This window comes from Cervus canadensis, chromosome 19 (genome assembly GCF_019320065.1).
Source record: "Cervus canadensis isolate Bull #8, Minnesota chromosome 19, ASM1932006v1, whole genome shotgun sequence".
In the NCBI taxonomy this organism is placed as follows: Eukaryota; Metazoa; Chordata; class Mammalia; order Artiodactyla; family Cervidae; genus Cervus; species Cervus canadensis.
Genome location: NC_057404.1, coordinates 48474529 through 48498719, shown reverse-complemented (window position 1 = coordinate 48498719; position 24191 = coordinate 48474529). Strand labels below are relative to the sequence as shown.

Genomic DNA, 24191 nt, shown 5'->3' with positions numbered 1-24191 from the left:
GTTGCAGTTTTTTGTTGTTGTTGAAGCATCATTGATTTACAACATTGTGTTATCAAAGGGGAAAGAGAGAGAGGGGTAAATTCAGAGTTTGGGATAAAATAGATAACCAACAAGGACCTACTGTATACCCCAGGGAGCTCTACTCAATATTTTGTAATAACCTATAAGGGAAAAGAATCTGAAAAAGAATGTATATACATACATTGTATATACATATGTATACATATGTATACATACATACATTCTTTTTCAGATATATATATATACAAATATATATATACATATATTTATATATATATATATATTTGGCTTTCCAAGTGACAAAGTGGTAAAGAATCCACCTGCCAATGCAGGAGAAACAGAAGATGTGGGTTCCCAGTTGGGAAGATGCCCTAGAGGAGGAAATAGCAACACACTCCAGTATCCTTGCCTGGGAAATCCCATGGACAGAGGAGCCTGGCAGGCTACAATCCATGGGGTCACAAAGAGTCAGACACAACTGAGTTACTGAGCATGCACACACATATATGCATACATATATATATAGTAAGTTTATATATGTATTTTCTATATAGCATATATAACTTATTTATAACTTTATGTATAGTATATACAGAATATTTATATATATATAGTATATATATAGCATATATATACTAGTATATATAGTATATATAGAATATTTATATATATAACTGAATCACTTTGCTGCACAACTGAAAAAATATGTATTATAACCTAATACATACTAAATTCAAGTACTCTTGGCTGGAGAATCCTGTGGATGAAGGAGTCTGGCAGGCTATGTACGGTCCATGGGTCGCACAGAGTCAGACATGACTGACTAATACACACACACATATACTAAATACCATAGAAAGTGATTCAGGTAGTGGGGAAAGGAGAATAGAAAGGTTTATGAGATCTACTTCATCCCAGTTAACAGGGCAACAAGTCTTCCTCCCTAACCCTACAGGTGACATTTTGAGAGTAGAATTCTCACAAACTAGTGAGTCTCTAGTTGGTGGAATAATAGAGCGTTTATGAAAACAAAGCACATATTTGTAAAACATAAGCACACGGAGCACCTAACTAAGGTTCATCCCTCCCAGTGGCAAATCAGTTCAACATACTTATTGGCATATCAATATTCAGCTATCCTGTTTCTTTTACTGTCTGTCTGTGCTCAGTCACTCAGGCGTATCCAACTCTTTGCAACCCCATGGATTGCGGCCCACCAGGCTCCTCTGTCCATGGAATTTCCCAGGCAAGAATATTGGAGCAGGGGGTTGCCATTTCCTACTCCAGGGGATCTTCCTGACCCAGGGATCAAACCTGCATCTCCTGCATTGACAGGCAGATTCTTTACCACTGCGCCAGCTGGAAAGCCTGTTTCTTTTAATAACTGACTCAATATAGTGTTTGCCATCCTGTAAGATTAATACATGGTATTCATAACCATTCTCTTTACTGCCAAACCTGACTGTTGTTTCTTGTTGCTATAGAGCCTGAGTTCCTTCTGAAGACAGTGAAACACTTCATCCAGTGCCCAAAAAAGGCAGTATCATTTTAAGTGAAAGCTGTTAATTTGATTTTCATTGATGAACATTAGCCAGTTGATAAATCTTCAAAGACACACTTATACCTACACATAAGTACAATGGATTTTTGATGTGCTAACAGGAAGAATCCCAGTAAGGATAAATATACTAAGGCAGAAAATGACTTTTTTCTAAATGACAGATTAATGGTTTTAATGACTTCTTTCAAGTCTGGCATAAACACAATGCTCAAGAAGAAATATCAGGTCTGTGTTTAAATTTCATTTTATGACTTGGATGAATCTCCCATTTATTCATTCAAAAAAATATGTTACATGAAGCATATAATGTTATAAATCAATGGCCCCGCAATAAAAAATAAGACTGAATTCAATGTTTTAAAATCCTTATCCTTTGTATTAGTTTCTCAGGACTGTCGTAATAAATCCTACAAATTTGGCAACTTAGAACAACAGGAATGCATTCTCACCTATCAGCAGACTCGAGGGGAAAGTCCTTCTAGCCTCTTCCAGTCCCAGTAGCTCCTGGCTTTCCCCGTCTTGTGGCCGTGTGACTCCAGCGTCTGCCTCTCTGTGTACCTGGCCCCCGTCCCTGTGTCGCTCTGTGTCCCAAGTCCCCTCTCCTTCCTCTTATAAGGATACATCATGGGATTTAGGGCTCAACTTAATCCAAAACAATCTCTTCTCGAGATCTGTAATTTGATTATATCTACAAAAACCCCATTTTCAAAATAAGGTCACATTCATAGGAACTATGGGTACGACTTGGTATATGAATATCTTTTGAGGGGATACAGTTCAACCTACTGGGCTTCCCTAGTGGCTCAACAGTGAAGAATTCGCCACCAATGCAGGTGTGATTTCGATCCCTGGGTTCGGAAGATCCCCTGGAGAAGGGAATGACAACCCACTCCAGTATTCTTGCCTGGGAAATCCCACGGACATGTAGCCTGCCAGGTTCCTCTGCCTATGGGATTACAAAAGAGTAGGGCACGACTTAGCCACTAAACAATAACAATTCAAGCCACTACACCTGTGTAATCATCATTATTAGTATTATGATTAGCTGCAAAAGAAAGAAATCTCAAAAACATAGTAGCTTAAACAAGAAAATTTTATTTTTTGTCAAGGCAAATCTCAAGCAGAGAGGACAATGTTGATCTAGTTCCCCAAGTTGTCAGGGACCCAAACTGCTTTTATCTTATTAGTAAGAAGATGCCCTTGATCCTTAAACTTACCTCATGAACCAAGATAATTACTCTATCTCCAGCCATCACTTCTGCATCCCAGCCATCTGGAAGGTAAAAAAAAAATAATAATAATAATAAGGAAAAGAGTATATCCTCTTTCTTTAGCAAAACTTCCCAGAAAAGTTTCACACTACTACCATTTACATCCATTGGCCAGAATTTGGCAAACCAAATCATATAGCAAACCTAGCTGCAAGAGAAGCTGGGAATATCAGTTTTTATTTTGGGCAGCCATTTGCCTTACTAAAATTCCAGAATTCTACTGCTGAAGAAGTGGAAAATAATATTGAAGGATACCTAAACATCCGTGCCCCAAGGGCAAAATAATCTTCCAGGATTTTTTTTCAAGGGCTGAATATCCTGAATTGCTAAATTCTAAAGAATCAATGCCTGCATAGAACCTAATTTTACTCTAATCTTTGAGATAACCACACTTTCCCCCTTCACTATTTTTCCCTTCTTTAGTACTGTTCGTTTATTTGGTCTCTACAGACAACTGTGATGTCTATACCAAATGCACCAATTAAAAAGTTATTACATTTATTGACTACTACAAAGTCATCAATACCCTTGATTGCTAAGCTGTTATTAAGATAAAATCCCACTATACCTTATCATTGAAGTTGCTCTAAAAGGGCTTCCCTGATAGCTCAGTTGGTAAAGAATCTGCCTGCAGTACAGGAGACCATGGTGGGATTCCTGGGTCAGGAAGATCCACTGGAGAAGGGATAGGCTACCCACTCCAGTATTCTTAGGTTTCCCTTGTGGTTCAGCTGGTAAAGAATCTGCCTGCAATGCAGGAGACCTGGTTAGATTTCTGGGTTGGTAAGATCCCCTGGAGAAGGAAAAGGCTACCTAGTCCAGTATTCTAGCCTAGAGAATTTCATGGACTGTATAGTCCATGGGGTCGCAAAGAATCGGACATGATTGAGCAACTTTCACTTTCACCTTATTCTAAAAAAATGTCATGAATGGAAGGTGCCACAAAAGCAAAGGAGCATGATTTGAGTAATAGCGGACTGCATCTAGAAGAAGGAAACGAGTAGACTTGGGAGGTTGGGGATGGAAACAGATAAGCATCACCAGCTTTCATTTCAGCAGGAATTGAGCAGTCCATTTCACCTCCAAATGTGGCAAAAGAACAGCCATTCAGAAAGAACAAAAACATAAGACCAGTCAGTGGTCATCAGAGAGCATCTCAACTGAGCTGATGGAACAAAGAAATGCTTCAGGAGTTGCTATAGTGATAATTTTCAGAGACAATTACAGACCACAACCTTGACTAGAGGAGATACCTTAATGCAATATGAAGGAGATAGGGAAGGAAATTTAGGTCTAGGAAATAGAGATTATATAAATGAGACCAGGAAACAAGCTTCAAAAGTCAGTTGCCCCAACTTGCTATTAGAGACCAGAAAGCTAAGAAAAAGAAATTCAGAAATGAAAGAAGACCTGAGCAGAAGAACGACAGACTGTCAGATGACTTTACCAAGGACAGATTCAGAAAACCCTTGTCAGATACTGCCAACCACTACCACAGAACACTGTATCCTCTGGAATTATGCCCCAGGGAGCAAGCAGGCAGAAGATAATAGTCAAATACTAAGTGGGGGAAACATATCTCAATACTTTGATAGGCGAAGTTCCAGCCCAACCTGCTGGTGACATCCATTTACCAACAATGAGGTAAGAAACTGACCACTACTTTCTAAAATACATGTACATTTGTGATATAAGTACCATGTTAATTTCTTTACTAACCCACACCTGAGGGCTCCAGTGTAAATCCTAAAAACAAGATTATTTCTGTGATAAAACCCACAGCTAACTCAATTTAAGCCTTCAAATTTTCTGTTTCTAGTCATAACATCTTCTACCCTTAACAATGGAACCATTCTTTATAATACCCTTGAGTATAATTAACCAGACAATCCTCCTATTCTGAACCACTATATAAAAAGGAGTAAACCAAGTCTCTTGTTAATAAACCAATAAAAGGAAGTCCTTTGAATTCAGGCACTGGTAGAAGAATTCATGTGTTTTCAAAATGGTAAACAATGAAAAGTTTTTTTCAATGTCATAAGGGTTGGCAGTCATAGTCTCCAAGACAGTTAAAAAAAAAAAAGAGGAGCTTAAGTATTTTCCCAACCATCACCAAAAGTGGTAGAAACAGTAATGTGATAAAAGACAGAGAACTGTCAACTGTTATCGGATTAGACACCTATCATCTGACCAGCTATAAGTCAGATGATTTTTTTTTCTACCTCTCAGAGTGTCCTCTTTTTCCCAACATTTGTTGTAATCCTCTACAAACATCATATATTTCATATAAAACTCACATAAGGAAACAGATGTGAAGGCATTTTGTGCAGTATAAAGTAGTACGTAGATGCAAGATGTCCGTATTCCTACAAGCATGAACACTTTCTTTTAAAGGAGTGTTTTGCTCACTCTGACTCACCACAGGACCAGGGCAATTTCCTGAGTGTTGGGAGGATTTTGTTCTGTGTTCATTGTTATATAGTTTGTGTCCCCGTTTCATCTCTGAGGTCTTTATCTTGATTCTTCAATTTGTTTGCTGAATTTTCATTTTGCTTACTGGAGAATAAAAATCTTCTGTTTAGACTTTTGAACTCTGTGGGAGAAGGTGAGGGTGGGATGTTGCAAAAGAACAGCATGTATATTATCTATGGTGAAACAGGTCACCAGCCCAGGTGGGATGCATGAGACAAGTGCTCGGGCCTGGTGCACTGGGAAGACCCAGAGGAATCGGGTGGAGAGGGAGGGGGGAGGGGGGATCGGGATGGGGAATAAATCTATGAGTAAATCTATGGCTGATTCATATCAATGTATGACAAAACCCACTGAAAAAATAAATAAATAAATTATTAAAAAAAAAAAAATCTTCTGTTTATGATCCCTCCACTGTACAACTTTCTTTTTCCATAGTATGGAATTGTTGGTACATGCTTAAAGGCTTCTGTCCGGGGAGCACTTGGGTTTGAAGTGACTTCTGATGTTCTTTCATCACTGATTGACTTATGAAGTTTTAGAAAGACAAGAGAGCAAGTTAGCTCAGTGGGTGAATTAGAGGTAGAGGGGAGCATGGGTCCTAACCTTGCACTCTGCTTCCAACCCCTGGAAGCACTTGAGGTACCTACTTAGACACAGAGGTTTTTTTTCCTTAAGTAAGACTCCAGTGACTTCCCCAGTGGTCCAGTGGTTGAGACTCCATGCTCTCAATGCAGGGGACTTGGGTTCCATTCCTGGTCAGGGAGCTAGATACTATAGGCCTCAGGGAAGATCCTGTGTACTGCCAAAGGAATAAATAAAACATTCCATCCATTTTAGCCTAGGTTTTCCTGAACAATGATAGCCACGCTGATGTTTTCAAGGGTCTTCAACAAATAAGAAGCCTGGAACTAATGAGAAGACAAAAGGGTCAACCAATAAGCAAAGCCATCAACTTTATTACTGACACAGACCAGGTCAGAGGACTGAGCTTACTGGGAGAATCAAAACTGACCTGCTCACTCCTGACATTCAGTCTAGTCCTCAGACCAGCTCACTTGAGGGAAGGTTTGAAGACCACAAGGTAGACATACTTGCCAAGTCAGTGTCTCCATTTCTCTAATTGGAGTGTGAGAAAGAAAGATACCACATTCCTTCATGCCCATGGATTTTTCTCAGTCTAGCTCCCCACTATCAAGGAAACTGGAATAATGGCTGTCACTAGGCAAACATACCACCAAAAGAATTAAGAAATTGATCAAAAGGTTGGGAGTATGTACGGGTGATCCTTCCTCATAGAAGTCAAGAAGCAGAGACATTTCTTTCTAACACATAATGATAGCTAACATTTATAGTCTAAGCTTCTCTTACGGCTCAGTGGTAAAGAATCCACCTTCCAAATGTGAGAGGTGTGGGTTCAGTCCCTGGGTTGAGAAGATTCCCTGGATAAAGAAATGACAACCCACTTCAGTATTCTTGCCTGGGAAATCCCATGGACAGAGGAACTTGGCAGGCTACAGTCTGTGGGGTCGCGGAGAGTCGGACATGACTTAGCAACTTAATAACATCAACGTTTATTGAGTTATCATTATGTCTCATGCACTGCTCTAAAAGCTTTACTCAGATAAACACATTTCATTCTCACAACAAATTTGAGAGGAAAGCACTATTATTGCTCACATTCCAGTTGAGGAAATTGAGGCACAGAAAGGTTAAGTAATTGAATGAGAGAAAAGAAAATCATGTCCAAGTATTAGTAGAAGGCGCGACAGGAGGTGAAGCAACATTATATCACTTATAGAACTCATGAGAAAAATACAGCCATGATGGGAGAGTTTCTTTTCTTCTATATTTAGGATTTATTCTCCCAATACATCTGGGACTTTAGGAAAATACCTACACAGAACGTTGCTCATGAACTTGGCTGGACTTGATAGAGTACGACAGGAAGGAAAGGAGGAATGTTCCTCTCTCTCCTAATGTCTCCCCCTCGGGCTAGCACGGAACCTGCATGAAATCCCCACTGACTTTTCTCCTGAAGTTAAGATCTAAGATGAGCAGTAAAAGATAAGTGTTATTGGGACTTCCCTGCTGGTCAAGTGGCTAAGACTCCAAGCTTCCGCTGCAGGGGTATGGGTTTGGTTACTCGTCAGAGACCCCGCATGGCCTACAGTGCAGCCAAAAATAAAACAAACAGTTGGGGTGGGGTGGAGATTAATATTACTAAAACAGAGAAATGATGAGTTAGGGGCTTCCCAGATGGCACAGTGGTAAAGAATCCACCTGCCAATGCAGGAGACGCAAGAAAAACCAGTTCAATCCCTGGGTAGGGAGGATCCCCTGGAGTGGGAAATGGCAACCTGTTGCAATATTCTTGCCAAGGAAAACTGCACAGACAGAGGAGCCTGGGGGCTACAGTCCATGGGGTCACAAAGTGTCAGACATGACTGAGCATGCACACACACAACAGAATTATAATCAGCCTTATTTCCGTGCAACAAATTAATCTGGGGGTGGGAGTTAGGCCTAGGGAATAAGCCCCGAAGAGGTGAGACAGAGGTTGGAGAAGAATTAGTACACGTGAGGGGAGTAGCTCAGTGAGAAGGGCTCACAGGTAACCAGTAAGCCCTGTGAGGACACCAAGTTCTGAAAGGGACCGAACACAAATCCAAGGAAGGGTCTCTCCCTCTCTCAGTCCTTCACTTTTTTGACCTGATGTTCCCAACTTTTCTTTGGGGTTTTTTTTTTAATAAAATCCCTATGTTTTGTGGAAAGATCATTATTGCCTGTCTGTATCACAGCAAAAACATTCATCTTTCCCTGCAGCCCTTCCCCTGTCTCCTCCCATCAGCAGAAACCCACATCCCTTAGCGTGTGTCTAGTCAGGAATGATAGAAAGGACAACCATTCTATGATGTTATTTATATAATGCCAGGGCCAGAATATCAGCTCTTCCCCATGTATTTCCTGCGGCTGTTACAACAAATTATCACAGACTAGGTCACTGAACACAGAAATCTATTCTGTCACAGTCTGGGAGGCCAGAAGTCAGATATCAAGGTGTTGCACCTTCTCCAGAGGCTCTTGAATCTTTTCTTGCCTATTCCAGCTTCGGGGGTTGTCTGCACTGCCTGCCTTCTTTGGCCTGTGGCCACACCTTCCCAATCTCCACCTCCATCTTCACCTCGTCTTCTCCTCTGTGTTTACTTCAGTCAGCCTTTGCCCTTGATATTAAGATACTTGCCACTGGATCTAGATCTGCCCAGCTAATCCAGGATGACCTCATCATATCAAGATCTCAACTTAATTACAACTTCAAGCACCTTTTTTCCAAATCAACTGACATCCACAGGTTCTAGAGATTAGGATGTGGAGGTGTATTTTAGGGGGCCACCACTCAACTATATTCCATCAGAAGGACAAGTGAGAACACATGGGACAATACAGGATGAAAAAATGTACACTATTTTAGAACTCACCTCATCAAGAAAAATGCCAAAAGAAGAGGTTGTACAGTGATACTCTGAAAAGCATGCCAGAAAAGAGCACTGGGTACCTGTCCCAACAATGTGATAAGCATGCACGTGATCTTGGATGATTCTCTTATCCTTTCTGGATCTCCGTTTTTTATCTATAAATGAGGGATTGCTCAAATATTCGTTGAGGATTCTTCCAGCCTCAGCATCTTATGTTTCTACAGAAAATTCCATGCATATCTGAAGGCCCAGAATGCCTAGTTAGGAAACAGACAAAAGTAATATTATCACAGCTAGTCTTTCAATCAGCAAACGCTGCTGAGTGCCTTCCTTTTACCAGGAAAAGGAAGAGTATATCGATAAATAAGCCATCACATTAACTAAAAAAATTCTGTGACGCTGAAATTAACAAGCCTCCAGGAAATCAAGCTGGTTTACACAAATTCTATCCTGTAGAAAAGAAGGAAAAGGAGGAGAAAAAGAAGAAAGAAAGCTGGCATAACTAATCTGAAGCAGAGCTGCCTAGTTACCACTAGAGACGCTTGATTTTGTTCTGGGCTAGGGGGACACTGTGCTGGAAAAGAGTGTGAGTTTTGCATTCAGCTCAATCTGAGATTGATCCTAATTTTGTGAGATTGAACAATTCACTTAACCTTCCAGAATCTGCTTGTTCATAGGGAAAATGAGGAAAAATAACAATAATGCATACTTCACTGGAAAATGGTGAGGCTCCAACTTGACAAGGTATAGCAGGAATTTAGTGGCAGCTGTCTGGTATGTGTCATTTCCTTCCATGTGCCCTGCCTGGGAGAAAGTAAACAGATCGGACCTTAAACAAGATTGTAAAGTGTTTAAAGTTCACTTTTCACCTGCTTTCCAGTACTTTTCTTTTCCCTCTTGTTGGTTACCTTTCCAGGCAAGGAACTTGTCATTGACAGTTGTTTATTGGTTGAACTGAAATGATTCATCCCAATATGTTGCCTGAAGCAAATTTCCAATTATTTTGTCTCTAACTGCAGAATGTATGTCAAAGAATATTTGAATATAAACAGAAAGATGAGAGGCAATCAGGATGGGAGCAGAGAAGCTGATTCTGAGGCCCCCTGAAATAAGACGGGCCTCCTCTCCAGATTCAGAAGGGGAATCTCATTAGACATTTGGGACATGCGTGCAAAGACTGAATGCAATGGTACATAGACTCTTGTATTTCTCACCAAAGCCAGGCTGAAAGCTAAACTCTCTCACTCTAAAGATGATTTAGAGTGCTACTAAAATAAAATAATGACAGTTAATAACAGTGCATATATTCAAAGCCTATTCCATTGTCACATTCACATTTACCTATTGTGACTACTTCCTATGTCCCCAAGATACTAAGATGCATAATGAATGTTTTCTGATGTAATTTGTGTTTTGTTAATATTTGATGTTTTTTTCATGCCCAAGCCTTTCCCATAGCTGTTATCCAAGAAAATACCCCCAAGGCTTCTAATTATAATTATGAAGTTCCTGAAAAGTGCATGAGCTAAAATTACACTCATCATTGACAGAGGCAGTTGGAGTGTGTACATTTGAATCTGGAGTCAGACAGGCATGTGGCTGGGTTTGCATCCCAGCTTGTAGCTATTTGCTCACTCTCTGTTTTTGCAAGAACTTAGGAAAGTTACTGTCCCTCTTTAAGTCTTAGTTTTCTTATCTGAAAAATGGGAACAACAGTACCAACATAATAAATTGCTTAGCAGAGTATACCCACTACATTTGAGTTATTATCATCATCCAAAGCATATACACGTGAAAAGGAAGGCTGATTACTTCAATCTTGAGGATGAGAGAAGCATTAGTCTGAATTAATGAAATATTTAACTGAAAAATAATGTTAAGGAAAAGGACATAAAAGAGTCCCACACTATTGCCTGGTATAAGTAAGACATATTTGGAGATCCGTATAACAGACCTAAGATGGGTAATTTGACTTCAGTGAAACATAAAACTTAAAAAAAAAAAAAAGGTTTTTTAATGAACTAAGTTGCCAAAACAACAGCCCAATGCAGTTATTATTATCAAAATTGCCAGATAGGTCATTTTCAGTCCTGTTTATTTTCATCACAAGGATGGTTTGTCAATTTGATCCATCTATTCTTCTATTCCACAACAGCAATTGTTGATATCAGGGAAATGTGCTAGAACACAGAGATTGATAATATTTAGCCTATGGCCTCCCAAAGCTTACAAGCATGTACTGGGCAGCAATAATCATGCAAGTAGTCTAGATAATCATTTGGAAATTTAGGTGATTTAATGTTTTTCATCTTTATAATAGAAATAGTTACATACATTCCTTATTTCTCAAGATTACTGGTAAAATTAAAGAATTTGTTAAATAAGATCTTTAAATCTTTGACCAAACAGCATATGAAGTATATGGTTTATTTTGATTATTTTTATTTTGACACTGTATTAGTATTAAAGCTATTTTGAAGACAATTAAAAATATAGGAAATTGATAGAAATATAAAAATTCTGACTAACTTGAATGAGCTCTCAGAGCTATTGATTAGATTCATGTATTTGTCTCTATCTGCATATCTACATATTTATTTCTTCTCTGTTACAAAAATTAAGCTGAAGCGGCACAAGCAGCTCCAGGACACAGCACTTAGAAGCCTAACCCAGGTTACCACATGTATACTTGAAAGAAAATAAAACAGCCTTTCTTTCAAAATATTCTTTAATTTAGACTTTCACTAATGGGCCCTGTCATTCTACCTGGTGTTTTGTTGTTATTTTTGTTCTGTTTTTTTACAAGATAGCCCACTTAGCAAGCTGTTGCCAAATCACTTAGGAATTTTCTCTTCATTATGACAGATGACAACAAATCATATTTTTAATTTCTCTTCATATAAATAAACTTTAAAAGCAAGTAGCAAAAAATAAAAATGAAGAGTAAGTAGCAAAAGAATATAACCCAGAACAGTTAATGTTCTTAGGGAGAAATAAAATTTTTCATAAATTTCAAACTTGCTGCACTTTCAATACAGTTTCAGTACAATACAATAATTACCCAGCTCCTTTGACAGAGTATTTGGATGAATGAAAAGGGACTATTTTTACCTTCCCAGGGCCAAAACAGTCTAGTGATTGAAACTGGCACATGGTACCTCATCTAAAAATATTTCAACATATCATTTTATACTACCAAGACCATGTCACTTATTTTTTTTAACTGGCCTGAGACAAGGAGGTTTTCATTACCTCTCACCAACATTATTCCAAAGAAAAGTCAGCTTCAGATTAAAGCCATATACTTTTTTAATTACGTGTAACTATGCCAAGGTGTTCTCGGGGAGGAAAAATAAAAAGCTCCCTTACAACCCTTACTAAGAATCTTACCATGGGGACTTTACTCTTATTTAAATTAAGAGTCAATCCTTTATTAAATATATCCTAACTAGCTATTACTATTATAGGAAAATCACCTCTATGAATGAAGAGATTAGGGGTAGACGCTGCAGGGAGAGTCTGAACTGGACTGCTTGTTGCCTTACAGTTCATCAATACTTCACAATGCTTTGTAAAAATATAAGGCATTATTTTTACATTTAAGCATTATCCTGTACTAAATGAGGTATGCAGTTAAATTTTGTGCTAGAACTTAAACAAGCATTACACCAGTTCACTAGGGGGTGAGACAACATATTTGATAAATAAATTGTAAGTGATATAAAAGAATTTATATTTCAGTGCTTTGAATGATTCAAAGAGCTTTCCCAATTTGATTATTATTTATCTCATTCTTTTTCTTTGTTGTCAAAATTATAAGCAGATAGGACTCACAGGAAATGTTGATATATAATGTACGTATATATGTACATAAATATTTAGACACACATTTATACAGGGTGGCCTATTTAAAATCATAATACTTTACATGGACCTCTATTTAAAGGAGGGAATATTTAAACACATATTCATTTCTCTATGTATAGAACACAGAGTAAATACAGGGAGAATATATTCATAATCATGTGACTATTTTAAACCATTTTTTAATTAAAAAGGATAAAAATTAAATGAAGCAAAACTCTATCATAAAGTTTAATTGTTTTACTTCTAAGTAGAATAAAAATATCTGATTTAGCTTTCTTAAATGTTTTGTGACAGCTTAATTCTCCTAAGTGTTTTTATGTAGGTATGAACTCAAATATAAAGGAAAAAAATTCTGACAAGAATAAAAAATTCAGAAAAATCCATAGTTCAAAATAATAATTAAAACCACAGTCAATGACTTCCAACAAGTGAGATCTTTTTCAGTTCAACTAAAACCTAATAGTAGTAAAGAAAAAAAAAAAATGTGGCTATTATATCACAGCCTGGTTTTCAGTTGTTTTGAAGATCCAGAATAACATCAATTTCACAGTTTTTGAATATCTGCTTATCACCTGAAGTGGGAAATCAGACATAATGAATCAATTAAAGTCCATGAATTTTATCCAGATCAGTATCCCATCCTATTTGAGAGATAATATATATTTTTTTTAATTTTACAAAGAAATGGTGGCTTTTGTTGTTTTCTCCCACTCTTTGACTCCGCATATCATGTCTTTGTATTCCACTATCAATGGGGCATAGCCAGGCCTGCATAGGACAATGATTCCCATCAGTAATAAACAGAATATAGAAGCACGTTCCTGAGGGAGCAGCAAAGATTCCTGCACCTGGTAATAGAAGAGGAGCCTTGAAGGTCCCACTACTTCTATCCCAGCTTCCTTCCTCAAGCTCCTCTTTCCCAGAACACTCCTCATTCTACTGGGGCTGTATGACCTCCAGACTTGGAGCATCCAGGATGTACCCTTTTGGGAAGAACTCTCATAAATATCCATATCTGTGTAAGATTCAGGTTTGCTGGTTTGGTAATAAAGCAAAACAAGAGCAGGCTTGAACCCGATCCAAATCCTCCTGCTTGCCATTTTTCATACTACAGGAGATTTCTGAGGTCAGGACTAGCTCAGCAAATTAACTGTAGCTTTTCAGTGAAATAAACCTTGGAAGGGCCTGGGAGTAGTGTACTTTCTTACTTTTCTTCAAATCTCCAAAAGATGTATTTAAAGGAAAAAACTAAGATAGCAACATTTAAACTAAATCACTGTATTCCTTACAATACAAATAATGTTAAAGAGGTGAGATGTTAACTTCATCTGAAATTAGAAGTAAATTTTCTATTTAAAAATGTAATACTATTTAAATTTAATCTGGGAAGGGAAAGACTCAGCAGTCTCCTAAATCAATTTGCAAAGCAGCCGCCTCTAATATTCTCTCATCTTCGCCCAACCCTGCACCCTACCACATCTGTTTAGCCATCTCTCTTTTCTTTTTCTGTGATCATTTGCATATAATTAAAAGATTTGGTTGGCCTTTTTAAACTCAGTTTATGCCCATTAAAGATCTAGAAACATATTTCCATCATTCAGAGCTCAGCTTAGCAAATTACCACAAAATGAACCTACCAAATTAACTGAATCATCTTGTTGAACCACAATCTTAGATTCCTCCTCTCCTTTCTTCTCATTTTAATTGAGTCATTCCTTTTCCTCTTGTGATTTTTTTTCTCTGTATTCCACATATTCTTGTGGATTTGGAAAAGGTGGAAGATGAGGAAAGAGTATGATTTATGTCCTCTTTCTAAAATATAAGAAAGCAATAAATAAATCCTTCCAGATAAAAAGCATTATTTTCCTTTTCATTGACTTTTGTAGACCCTAATTGATTTCTGTAAATCGGAAATCAGTTGAATGACATTAATGCTTTGGAAAAAGAAGTATGAGTTGCCAACTGTGGCAAAAAGAATAAAGAACTGAGAGGAGGCAGCTTTAACCCATGCGATTCACAGCTGCTCTCCTGTGAGAGAGGAAGATGCTCTCTTCCAGGAAATCCATCTCTGAGATAAAGAAGAAATAATTCAGGGGAGAATAAGGAGAGCAAATATCAAAAAAAGAAAATGAAAGGACTTCCCTGGTGGTTCAGTGGTTGGGACTCCATGTTTCCAATGCAGGGATTACAAGTCCTACCCCGGTCAGGGAACCAAGTTCCCACAGGCCACATAACACAGCCAAACAGAAAAGAAGGGAAAATAAAAGAAAATGAATAAGAATCCTTCTGGTTATATTCAGGAAAAACAACTCCCCACCCCCCACCAAATTGTGGAATAGGTGAATTTAAAGAAAGAAAGAACATTTCTATCCAGATAAGGAAAATGCATGGAAAATCATACTTGGCCCAATAATACTCCAACATCTTCTTTCAGGAAATTTAAACATTATAAAATAAATCAGTGACTTCAGTATCTTGAAGTCAGGCTTGGGAAACAAAACTAAATACATTTGTGAGAAAACACACATCCAAACAAAAGGGCAGTTTACAACATCATGAGTGACATGAACAAAATGATCAACATCCTCCCAAGGGACAGGATAAATATCAAACGTGCTAATAAGTGGAGACGGTCCCCTCGTGACAAAAGGTGTGGTGTGTGTACAGTTACCACATAAGAACAGAATCATGGCACTTAAACAGTGGCAGCACTGTTGGTTACATGTGATATTTGAAAAATATGACAACCATCTCAATCTACTCAAGTAGCACTCATGGTAAGGGTGAAATTTCATCAACATTGGTTAACTTATGGGGTATTAAAAAGCCAGCAAGGAGATAAATTGATGGATTAAAAGATAAACTACTCACAGGCAGACAAACAGAAGGACAGATAGAGTTACAAACAAACGTGTACTTTATTCAGATAGAAAGATAATAACCAGGCCCAAGAAGTGAGGTGACTGCTAGGAAAGCCTTGAACATAGAATTTTCTGACTTTGTCTTTAATTTAGTTCTTCCAGCGCCATGCAGCACAACCAGGGATAACTCTCCAAAAGTCTCTGTGATAAAGTTATATGTCTATTAAATGAAGCTAATATTATTTTCATATCATTTTTTGAGGATAAAAGACCCATGAAACATTTAGAAAGGTCCTCCATTCATGCCCTCTATTCATTGGAGCTACTTGACATGATATCAGTCTCTTCAGACAGATACACAAGGTATATGTCAAATTGTGAAGCATCCAAATGCGTTACCAATGGACCTTAATGTGCTCTATGCTGTAAAGAATAACTGCTTATCTTTCTGGGAGTAATTTAAACATCGGAGGAGGGCACCTTCTAGATCCTTTCTAATTCTTTATTCCTTTGAATCCCAATTTCTCTTCCCTGTTGAGGAAGAAAATACTGTGAGACCCACAGGATAGAGATGAAAAATAAGAGTGTGTGTCCTCAAATTTTTCTTTCAAAAATACCACGGCATTTACGGGAGATAGTCTGGATTCCTGTGACAGAATGAGCTGAGATCCCGCTTGAAAGGAACTCACATGCCACTTTCCTTTATATGAACTTACTCTTCATGCTTCTTTATTCTACACACATCCCAAAGGAATGAGATGTTCATTGCCAGAAAATAGGAAACTGGATTGATTCTTCCCTTTTTTTTTCCTTATATAAAATTGGGACTCCATGCATACACTTACATGTATGCATATCTCCCTCCTGGAAAAGGCCACATGGAACCAATTGTGGCTCATTTTTGACAAAGAGACAAACTTGAATTGGGAATAATCTTTGGGGTCAGTAACAGGCCTGAGGTGATGAAATGGTCCTGGTGGAAGGTTCCCTGGCATCCTCTCCTGGCTAATGTTCTACCAGCAACTGGTCCAGTGTTGTTCCCACAGACAGTGTCCTTGGGATCGTTATTTCTCCCCTTTGTTTGTCTCCTGACACCCCTCCATTCAAGCTTTCTTCTTCAACACAGGAAGTCATCTCATTTAAAATTTCAAATGACTTGACTACAGTAATAGAGCTCTTAGGATACAAACCAGACAGAGGCAGGTAAAGATAGGTAGAAATCCAGTTCTCCTTTGAGCCTGGCACAGTTTAGCACTTTAACCAGATTCCTAACAGGTTTTTCTAGATGTCACTCCCCACCCCACTTGCATGCTGTTCTTATTCTTATTACAACATGGATGCTCTTATTACTCAATCCTTACATTCATCTCTCTTTGGTTCTGGGATAAAACCACTCAAACCTTAATTTAGATATTTTATACTCCCTTGGAACCTCTGGGGAAAGAGTTCTTATAAACTAGATTCCTAGATCTTATTAGGCTCAGACCAACCTAAGTATTAATTTTCCTACTGTTCACAAACATCCCTGAACTTCTTTCTCTTTCCTGGGATGACTTGCCCATGACAGATACTGGAGTTTGGCCTTCCTGCTGTCTTTTATTCAATCAATACTCTTTTCCTCCTCTCTCACACTTCAGACATTTCCTTCTCTATCCCCCAGGTAATACATTTGCTTTTCTTGTTTCTGCAGTTTCCTTTTGGTTTTTGAAATATTCCACATGGAAGTTCTGTATTTCTTTCCCTCAGAGGCTTCTGACTCGCCAGTTATGATTATCAGTGTACTTGTTAACATTTGGAACTCTGAAGACAGACAAATCTAGATTCAAATTCCCACTGTGCCACTTACTGCCTACGTGATATGAAGTAATTTCCTACTCACTCTGCACTCTGATGCTTAGATACTCTTGCTCTTTTCAGGTGGGTGACCTTGGGCCAATGATACAATCACTCCAAACTTCACTGTCCTCATTTGTAAAATGACAGTACATACCTTACAACATCAGTATGGAAAATAAATGTGATGATCAATACAGTGGCAAAATAAACTAATCACTCTATAAATATTAGCTGTTACCATTATTAGCAATTCAATTTGCCAGACCCATTTGGTATGTATCAGGTTTCCTGACTTCATTTTGTTCTCAATACAAATGCTATTATTTCTTAAATGTGGAATTTATCAGCCCTCATTAGCCAGAGGCATTTTCTCATGGTCCACATGAAGTTTAGAGAGCTGGGAGAGCCAGAAGCTTTTACACAGTTAATGCTATTTAAACATGTCTGAGTCCTGGTGAGTCCTCACTTGTCCCATTTCTTCTGTGTGCTAGAGCTTACTAACAGAGCAGTTTTCACCTAAATGCATCAGAACCTAAATGTGGAGATTATGACAGTAAGTGTGAGAACTACAACCAAAGAATATCACTGAACCAGAGACCTATAAAACAACCAGCCTGGTGCAGACCACGATGCAGGACTCCACACACATATCGAGTGCTTTGGGATCCCAGAGTGAGCAACTTAGTGCTCCAGTTAAAGAGAAGGTCAGGGTGGGAGACCTGACCGCTGCATCAGTCCCTCCACTTGACTCAGGCTTATTTCTGCTGAAGTGTCTGATGACCGCCAAAGCCCCTTCCACCTTCATTACTCTACAGGCCACTCCCCCAGAAATGAGAACCCAGCAAAGAGCATATCCTCTGTGAGAAAAGCTATTCCTGATGCTGCAAACTATAAGCAAGTTCACAAGGTACATTTGTAGGATGACACTAAGCCAGATGTATTTCAAGTACCAATTATTATACAAAAAAGAGCTTACTTTTTGTATCTGTGGTGGTGGTGGTGATAGTGGACACAACCCACTCCTCAAAAAGGAAAAGGAATGCATATAGTAATACTAATTATTATTACTTGCAAAATCAAAACAGAAGTTCTGAAGGAAGTAAAAACTGAGGGCTTTTTTATATTAAATTAAAGATTTCTGTTATTTGAAAACCAAGATTATCCTGGCAGGAAAGTCTACTTCAGAACAGTAATTGAACTTGCGCTGCAGTGAAGATAGATTCAAACAATGATGTGAAGTCTGGTGAGAACTAACAAACCCCAGCAGAGAGTCTCAAAAGACCATACGCAAACAATATTAAACCCCTGAGCTTACAGAAAGCATCAACTTAAGGGGTTTACCCCAGTTCACCATTTCATATGGCCCTACTTTCTAACGTTGCTATAAGAAATTAAAAGAAATTCTGTATAGCTGCTTTAAATGGGGACTCAGATCAGTAGGTGTACACAGAACACATAAGGCAGTTTGTGTCTTATTTACTCCCACTATTATAAACAAAATCAAACCACTGAGATTTGTAGACTTTGGGGCATCTTTTTTCACTGTTGAGCCCAAGGTTATTTCTCCTCTTTAATACCAATAACCATGTTGACATATTTTTCCTAACTCTGCATATATTGAAAATAGGTGGTTGCCAATAAAACTCAGAAACATCACTAGCATTCTAAGAAAATGACCCTGAAATTATTATTTTCACTGTGGCTTTATCTGATGCTCCATGGTGCAGTCTCCTGAGGGTCTCCTGCTTGGAATGATTGAATGTAGATGATAACCAGAATTGAATGAGGAATCCTGAAATTGGGGATTCTGACTCCTAATGCAATCTGTATACCAATCTACAGCAGGAGTTCCTCTTTCTTTACCATTTGGTAAAGACTGTAGGTGGAGATGTTGTGGGCACATGGACACAACCGTTCAAACTGCTTTGAAAGAGGAATGCGTAAGAGAGAGAGATCCAAGTGCAAATAGGCAGGCATTTCAGATTTCAAGAGAGAACTGAACAGGGAACATCTGTTGCATCCCCTGGGTTTGAGGGCAGTCTGTGTAACTCTTCCTATCTCTGAGAGTGTGCACAAAGTGGAGAGGGTGGAGACTTCCAACCTCAAATCTAAAAAAGATTGAGAGATTTCGGAAGGCCCAGAGGCGCCAAAGGTCAGGGGGATCAATATACAGACCCTACCGAGGGGGGAGGGAGGGGGAAGGGAAGACTCGTATTGAAAACCGCTGCAAAAGCGAAGCCAATGAGAGGGAAGGAAGTTTCTGAATAATTAAAAAGTTCAGAATAAGCAAACTCAGTTGCCACGGGGGAAGGAGGTGGGATGGGGGATTTTAAAAAAGCGGTTGATGTGGTAATTAAGAATTTTGGTGAGAGCCTGGGCAGGTCACCTCCTTTCTCAGATCAGAGCCCCATCAGAAATTCTTTCAAGTGTCCTTCTGCGTCGCCAAAGATGACAACAGCAAATCAATAAGTGCTTGAAATGAAAGGAGATGTTGGCGAGCCCCCAGGCTACAGATTTCCCGCCGCCAGCCTGTTCTGAACTCCTAGCATGCCTTTGCACCGCCTCTCTTAAGAAGAGCTACCTTTTATTCCAATTCTCAGGACGAAGGTAAGTGCTCAGTTAGCATATCTATTAAAAGTCGGCTCTATTTCCAGCTCTCTCTTCGGGCCGAGAGAGCGCTGCCTCAGTTCGCCAGCCGGCCGGCGAGGCGGAGGAGATGAGCGGGCTGGCCAGGCCGCCGGCGGGGCCACACACCCCCCGCGCTGGCCCAGCTGGCCCCAGGATGGAGCGCTTGTAGGTCCGAGCTGGAAAGTCCTGCCACAGCAAACGGCCTGAGCGACGGAGGCCTCCGGAGCGCTTCTTCCACTTCATTTATTTACAAATAAGCACAAAATCATTAACAACAGAGAAGGGCCCGTGCTCCAAAATTACAACTTGGAATCACCGGAAACTCCGTTCTGAGTTCCAGACCTTGGTCTGTTCCCCTTCCAATAACCATCTCTCCCCTAATATGCCTTGATTTAACAATCTTTCCAGAGCCCAACATCAGGAGACGTTTTAATTAGGTAATTCATTAGTGAGTCAATACAGACATTGATATATTCTTTTAGCTCAAGTGGTTAAGTACTAATTTCGAAATGATTATAAAACACCGGAATAGGCAACGCATCGTAATTTTAATTTATATGCAAATCAATTGGTTCATCTTTAACTCCCTTATAAAAAAAAAAAAACAATTATTGTATTGTAGCATCCGAGGTAGGATCAGACCTCCTGAATAAATTTGGAAACAAGACCTGGACTGGGAAGAAAATTTAGAACCGCCAACAAATCAATAATGTTTGAGGCAGTTAAACATCTCTAGCCATTGGTATTTACATACTTGCTTGTTTTCAGATAAGGAGCTGGGGAAATTGCTTGCCAGAGCTGAAATCATAATCCAGAGTGAAAAAAGTAAATGGTAGCATGCAACCAGTCACCGCGGGCTTGAAAATAATACTGTACCTTTCCTAAATCCTAACTCCTGGGTGAGAGGAAGTTGGCAGAGGTCACCCCACACTTGTCCTCGGTTTTGCCCTGCTTTGATTACAAAATGCTATGTCCTCCCTGAGTTTCACAATATGCTCTTTATTCTAACAGTTCTGTCACTTGCTTCAAAGTGTTAGAGAGAGGGGCATAATTCAGAATCTCACTAGAACTTTTCTGAACCCATGTAACCAGCACCACTTTTCCTATGCTGACTTATTGGGGGAAGGGGGTTACCTTATGTCTAATTATCTGTCCCCCCACACATTAAACCTGATCATCAAAAAAGACAGAAGGAATGGGTGGTGAAAAATGGTGCAGTGCACAGGTTTAATGGAAGGTTATTACCTTTAGACACAGTTCAAAATTTTGGAAAATTGAAAAGAACATTTACCTCTGAGGGAAAAAAAATTTTAGGATGTTCTCCAACTGTGAATCTCACCAGGCAATCTGCGCTGGAGTTGTTTATGTAAAAGTGTAACATCCTTGAAATTCACTGATACATAAGGTCAGTGTCTCCCCACCACGGCTCCCAGCCAGGCGATCTGGCCCTTAAGGAGCTGGTACCTTTGATGCTACAATCTTGTTTACATCTGCAGGGCAGGGAATTGCTTGCTTCGCTTGGATGCTCCCTCCACCCTCTTCTAATTTGAAGTAATCGGAATCTAAATACAATCGCCAAGGCCCACTCTTCCAGTTCTGCTCCGATGAGAGAAAAACCTGAAATCCACGTCTTAGATCAGCTCGGTGGTTTGTAGCGTGTGCGCACGCACACACACACACACACACACCCCAGCACCCTGCCTATCCTCTGCATGCCTAATGTATTCCCTGGTGGTTCTGGGCATTAATTAGTTGTTTAATAGGAGTATGACTAAAAATGTAAAAGAAGGATTAAGAGCGTGAAACGTATGTCCAGCTCCTTCCACACACTCGAGGAGGGAATGAGAATCATTCTGTATCTTCTATTTCTCCAGGAGCCATTTGCATTTCCCACCAGCTGCTCACTTCAGCTGCACTGGCGCTGGGCGAGGCGAGGACCCAAAAGCTCGGCGCGGTGTCTGCGGCGGCCGGGACTGGGGTTAACCAGCCCCTGGCGGGCGAGACTCCAGACAGAAGGGGGGGCGAGGGATCTGTGAGCTTCCCAGAGCCCCTCCATCCCAGCCCCAGTTTGCAAACCTCGGAATACTGAAAGGGGGAGGGGGTGGCACGCGCTTATCTGCGCGTATCTCCAGCGCAGTCCCTTTCTCTTTCCCTCCTCTCCCCGGGCGTCTCTGACTCTGCCTCTGGTTTTCTCACTCTTTTCCCACTTTTCCGCGAGATTCTCCATCCTTGCCTCCAGATGAAGGCGAGGCTGTTCTGCTCTGAGCATCTCTTAATCTCTATAAAAATGAAAAGAAAAGAAGGATACCGACATTAACCCATAACTCAGGGGGCTGGGGAGGCGGCAAAAAATCTTTGATGGGTAGAGAGGAAAATGTCTTTCTTGGACTAAATTATATAGTATGTTGTGACCTTAGATTTCAGTCGTGGGACTTGGAGAAATTTGATTTTATTGCCTCAGCAAGATTTCAGAAATCAGAAATAGAAATCCTCCCAGACAGAGGGGAAATAAAAGTAAAAACAGCACGTGGGCATTTCCCCCTCATTTCTCTCCCCTTAAATAAAACTGTCTTGAATTTCCACCGGTAAAGAGAGAAAGTTTGAGTTTTCACGGATGTTATGTGGAGGTTAGAAATGGCTTAAAAATCTAGACCTCTCGTCAGTTTTCTTCCTGGCTGAAGAGGCTAACCCTTTCCATAAAATGAGTCCATCTGTCGACTGTTAGCTATTTCAAAGTGAAGGGATTTAGCACTCAAAACAAATTGAGCAAGTTTGTTTGCCTGTTTTTACTGCTAACTCAAATGAATTCAAAACACGGAGTAATTCAAGAAAACACATAACATATTCCAGACAGCTCCCAAATGTAGGGAAAGCCCAGCACCTATATGGTGACCTGGGTTATTTTAAACGCCAGGCTTTCAAAGATGTACATATTTCACACACATTCTCCGGGCATCATTATATTTTCTTAAAATTGCAAGATTTGGTATATTGATGTAGAAAGAGCAATACAACTTTTAGAGGGGATTTTATCCTCTCCTGAGACCCAAAGATTGGGGGGGGGGGCTCTCTAATGCTGGGCCTGGTTGAGTTTTGCTCCTATGCAGGAAATAATATTGGTGAGAATATAGGACCAGGAGCTGTGGTTATTTTCCCACACTTTCCAAAAACCTACATTAACAGGATGCCCTAGAGACTGAAAGAACTTTGTCCAATATGCCTGGCAGAGCCTTCCCACCTGGTCTTCCAGAGAATCATGTTTATAGTCCTACCACTCAAAGGCAGGGCACAGCGAAAATATCTTCTGGCCACCAAAACACAAGCCCTTGCTGGGGTCAAGAAATCGGAAAATCAGGGTTTAGAAGTAGGGCACGCTTCGGGGAGCGAGGGGCAAATGCCCCTTCTGTTTTCACACGTTCTTCGATTTTTAGGAGCAAATGTGGATTCGAGCGGAGCTTCCCTTCCCACCCCCACCGCCATCCCTTGCAATTTAATACCATGCCCGCCAGGAACCTTAACCTCGTCATTTTAAAAAATGAGATAGCCGTGACCCGGAGTGAACTTGTTGAGTGTAAGTACAGCGGAGGAAATTCTAGACTCCACGAGCACCCGAACCTGGCCCAGCGCAATGCCTTAGTGCACACCATCCGGTGCGCGGCCGTGCCCACCTGCGCGCAGACACCGGGCGCTGTGCGCCCGGCCCACTCGCCTTGACCTCGGCACGGTGTCGCCGCCGGCGGTGCCGGGCCAGGCGTCCTGGCCTTCCGCGGACGACGAGCCGGTAGCTCCCTTCTAGCTGTCTCCCTCCTACCCTCTTCCCAGACCCAGTCATCCCACCGACCCCCTGCTCATCCCACTTTTCCAGATTTCTCCTGTCATCCTCTCTCACCCCCTCGCGCAACCTTCTCTGCAGCTTCCTGCCTTCCTCCGCAATCCCTGGTTATCTAGGAACTCTCTCTCCTCACCCTTGCAGGCCTGAAAGAAGGTCACACACAGGCATATTCGAACTCACACCCTACAAGCCTCGCCCCCAAACAAACCCAGGCACACAGTCCTTTGTTCCATTTCTTAGGCCACTTTCTCTGTCCCTCCCTCCCTCCCTGTCCGGGATTCCACACACACACACACGCACGCACATACACACACACTCCAGGAGAGCGTGTCTCCCCGACGCCTTGCCCTTCCCGTCTGATTTATGAGA

The 24191-nt window shown here is 40.3% G+C and overlaps 1 long non-coding RNA gene across 2 annotated transcripts in view; it reads right to left on the bottom strand.

The window, feature by feature from the left end:
- Positions 1 to 24191, bottom strand: part of LOC122422300 — a 69187-nt gene that overhangs the window by 41264 nt on the left and 3732 nt on the right. The window contains exons 2-3 of one of the 2 annotated variants that reach the window (XR_006263771.1): positions 9508 to 9602; positions 2800 to 2855 (exon numbers count right to left, since the gene is read on the bottom strand). This is a non-coding gene — a long non-coding RNA (uncharacterized LOC122422300). Of the gene's footprint in view, positions 1 to 2799; positions 2856 to 8945; positions 9056 to 9507; positions 9603 to 24191 lie in introns of those variants that run through there. The other variant, XR_006263770.1, reaches the window with a different exon arrangement.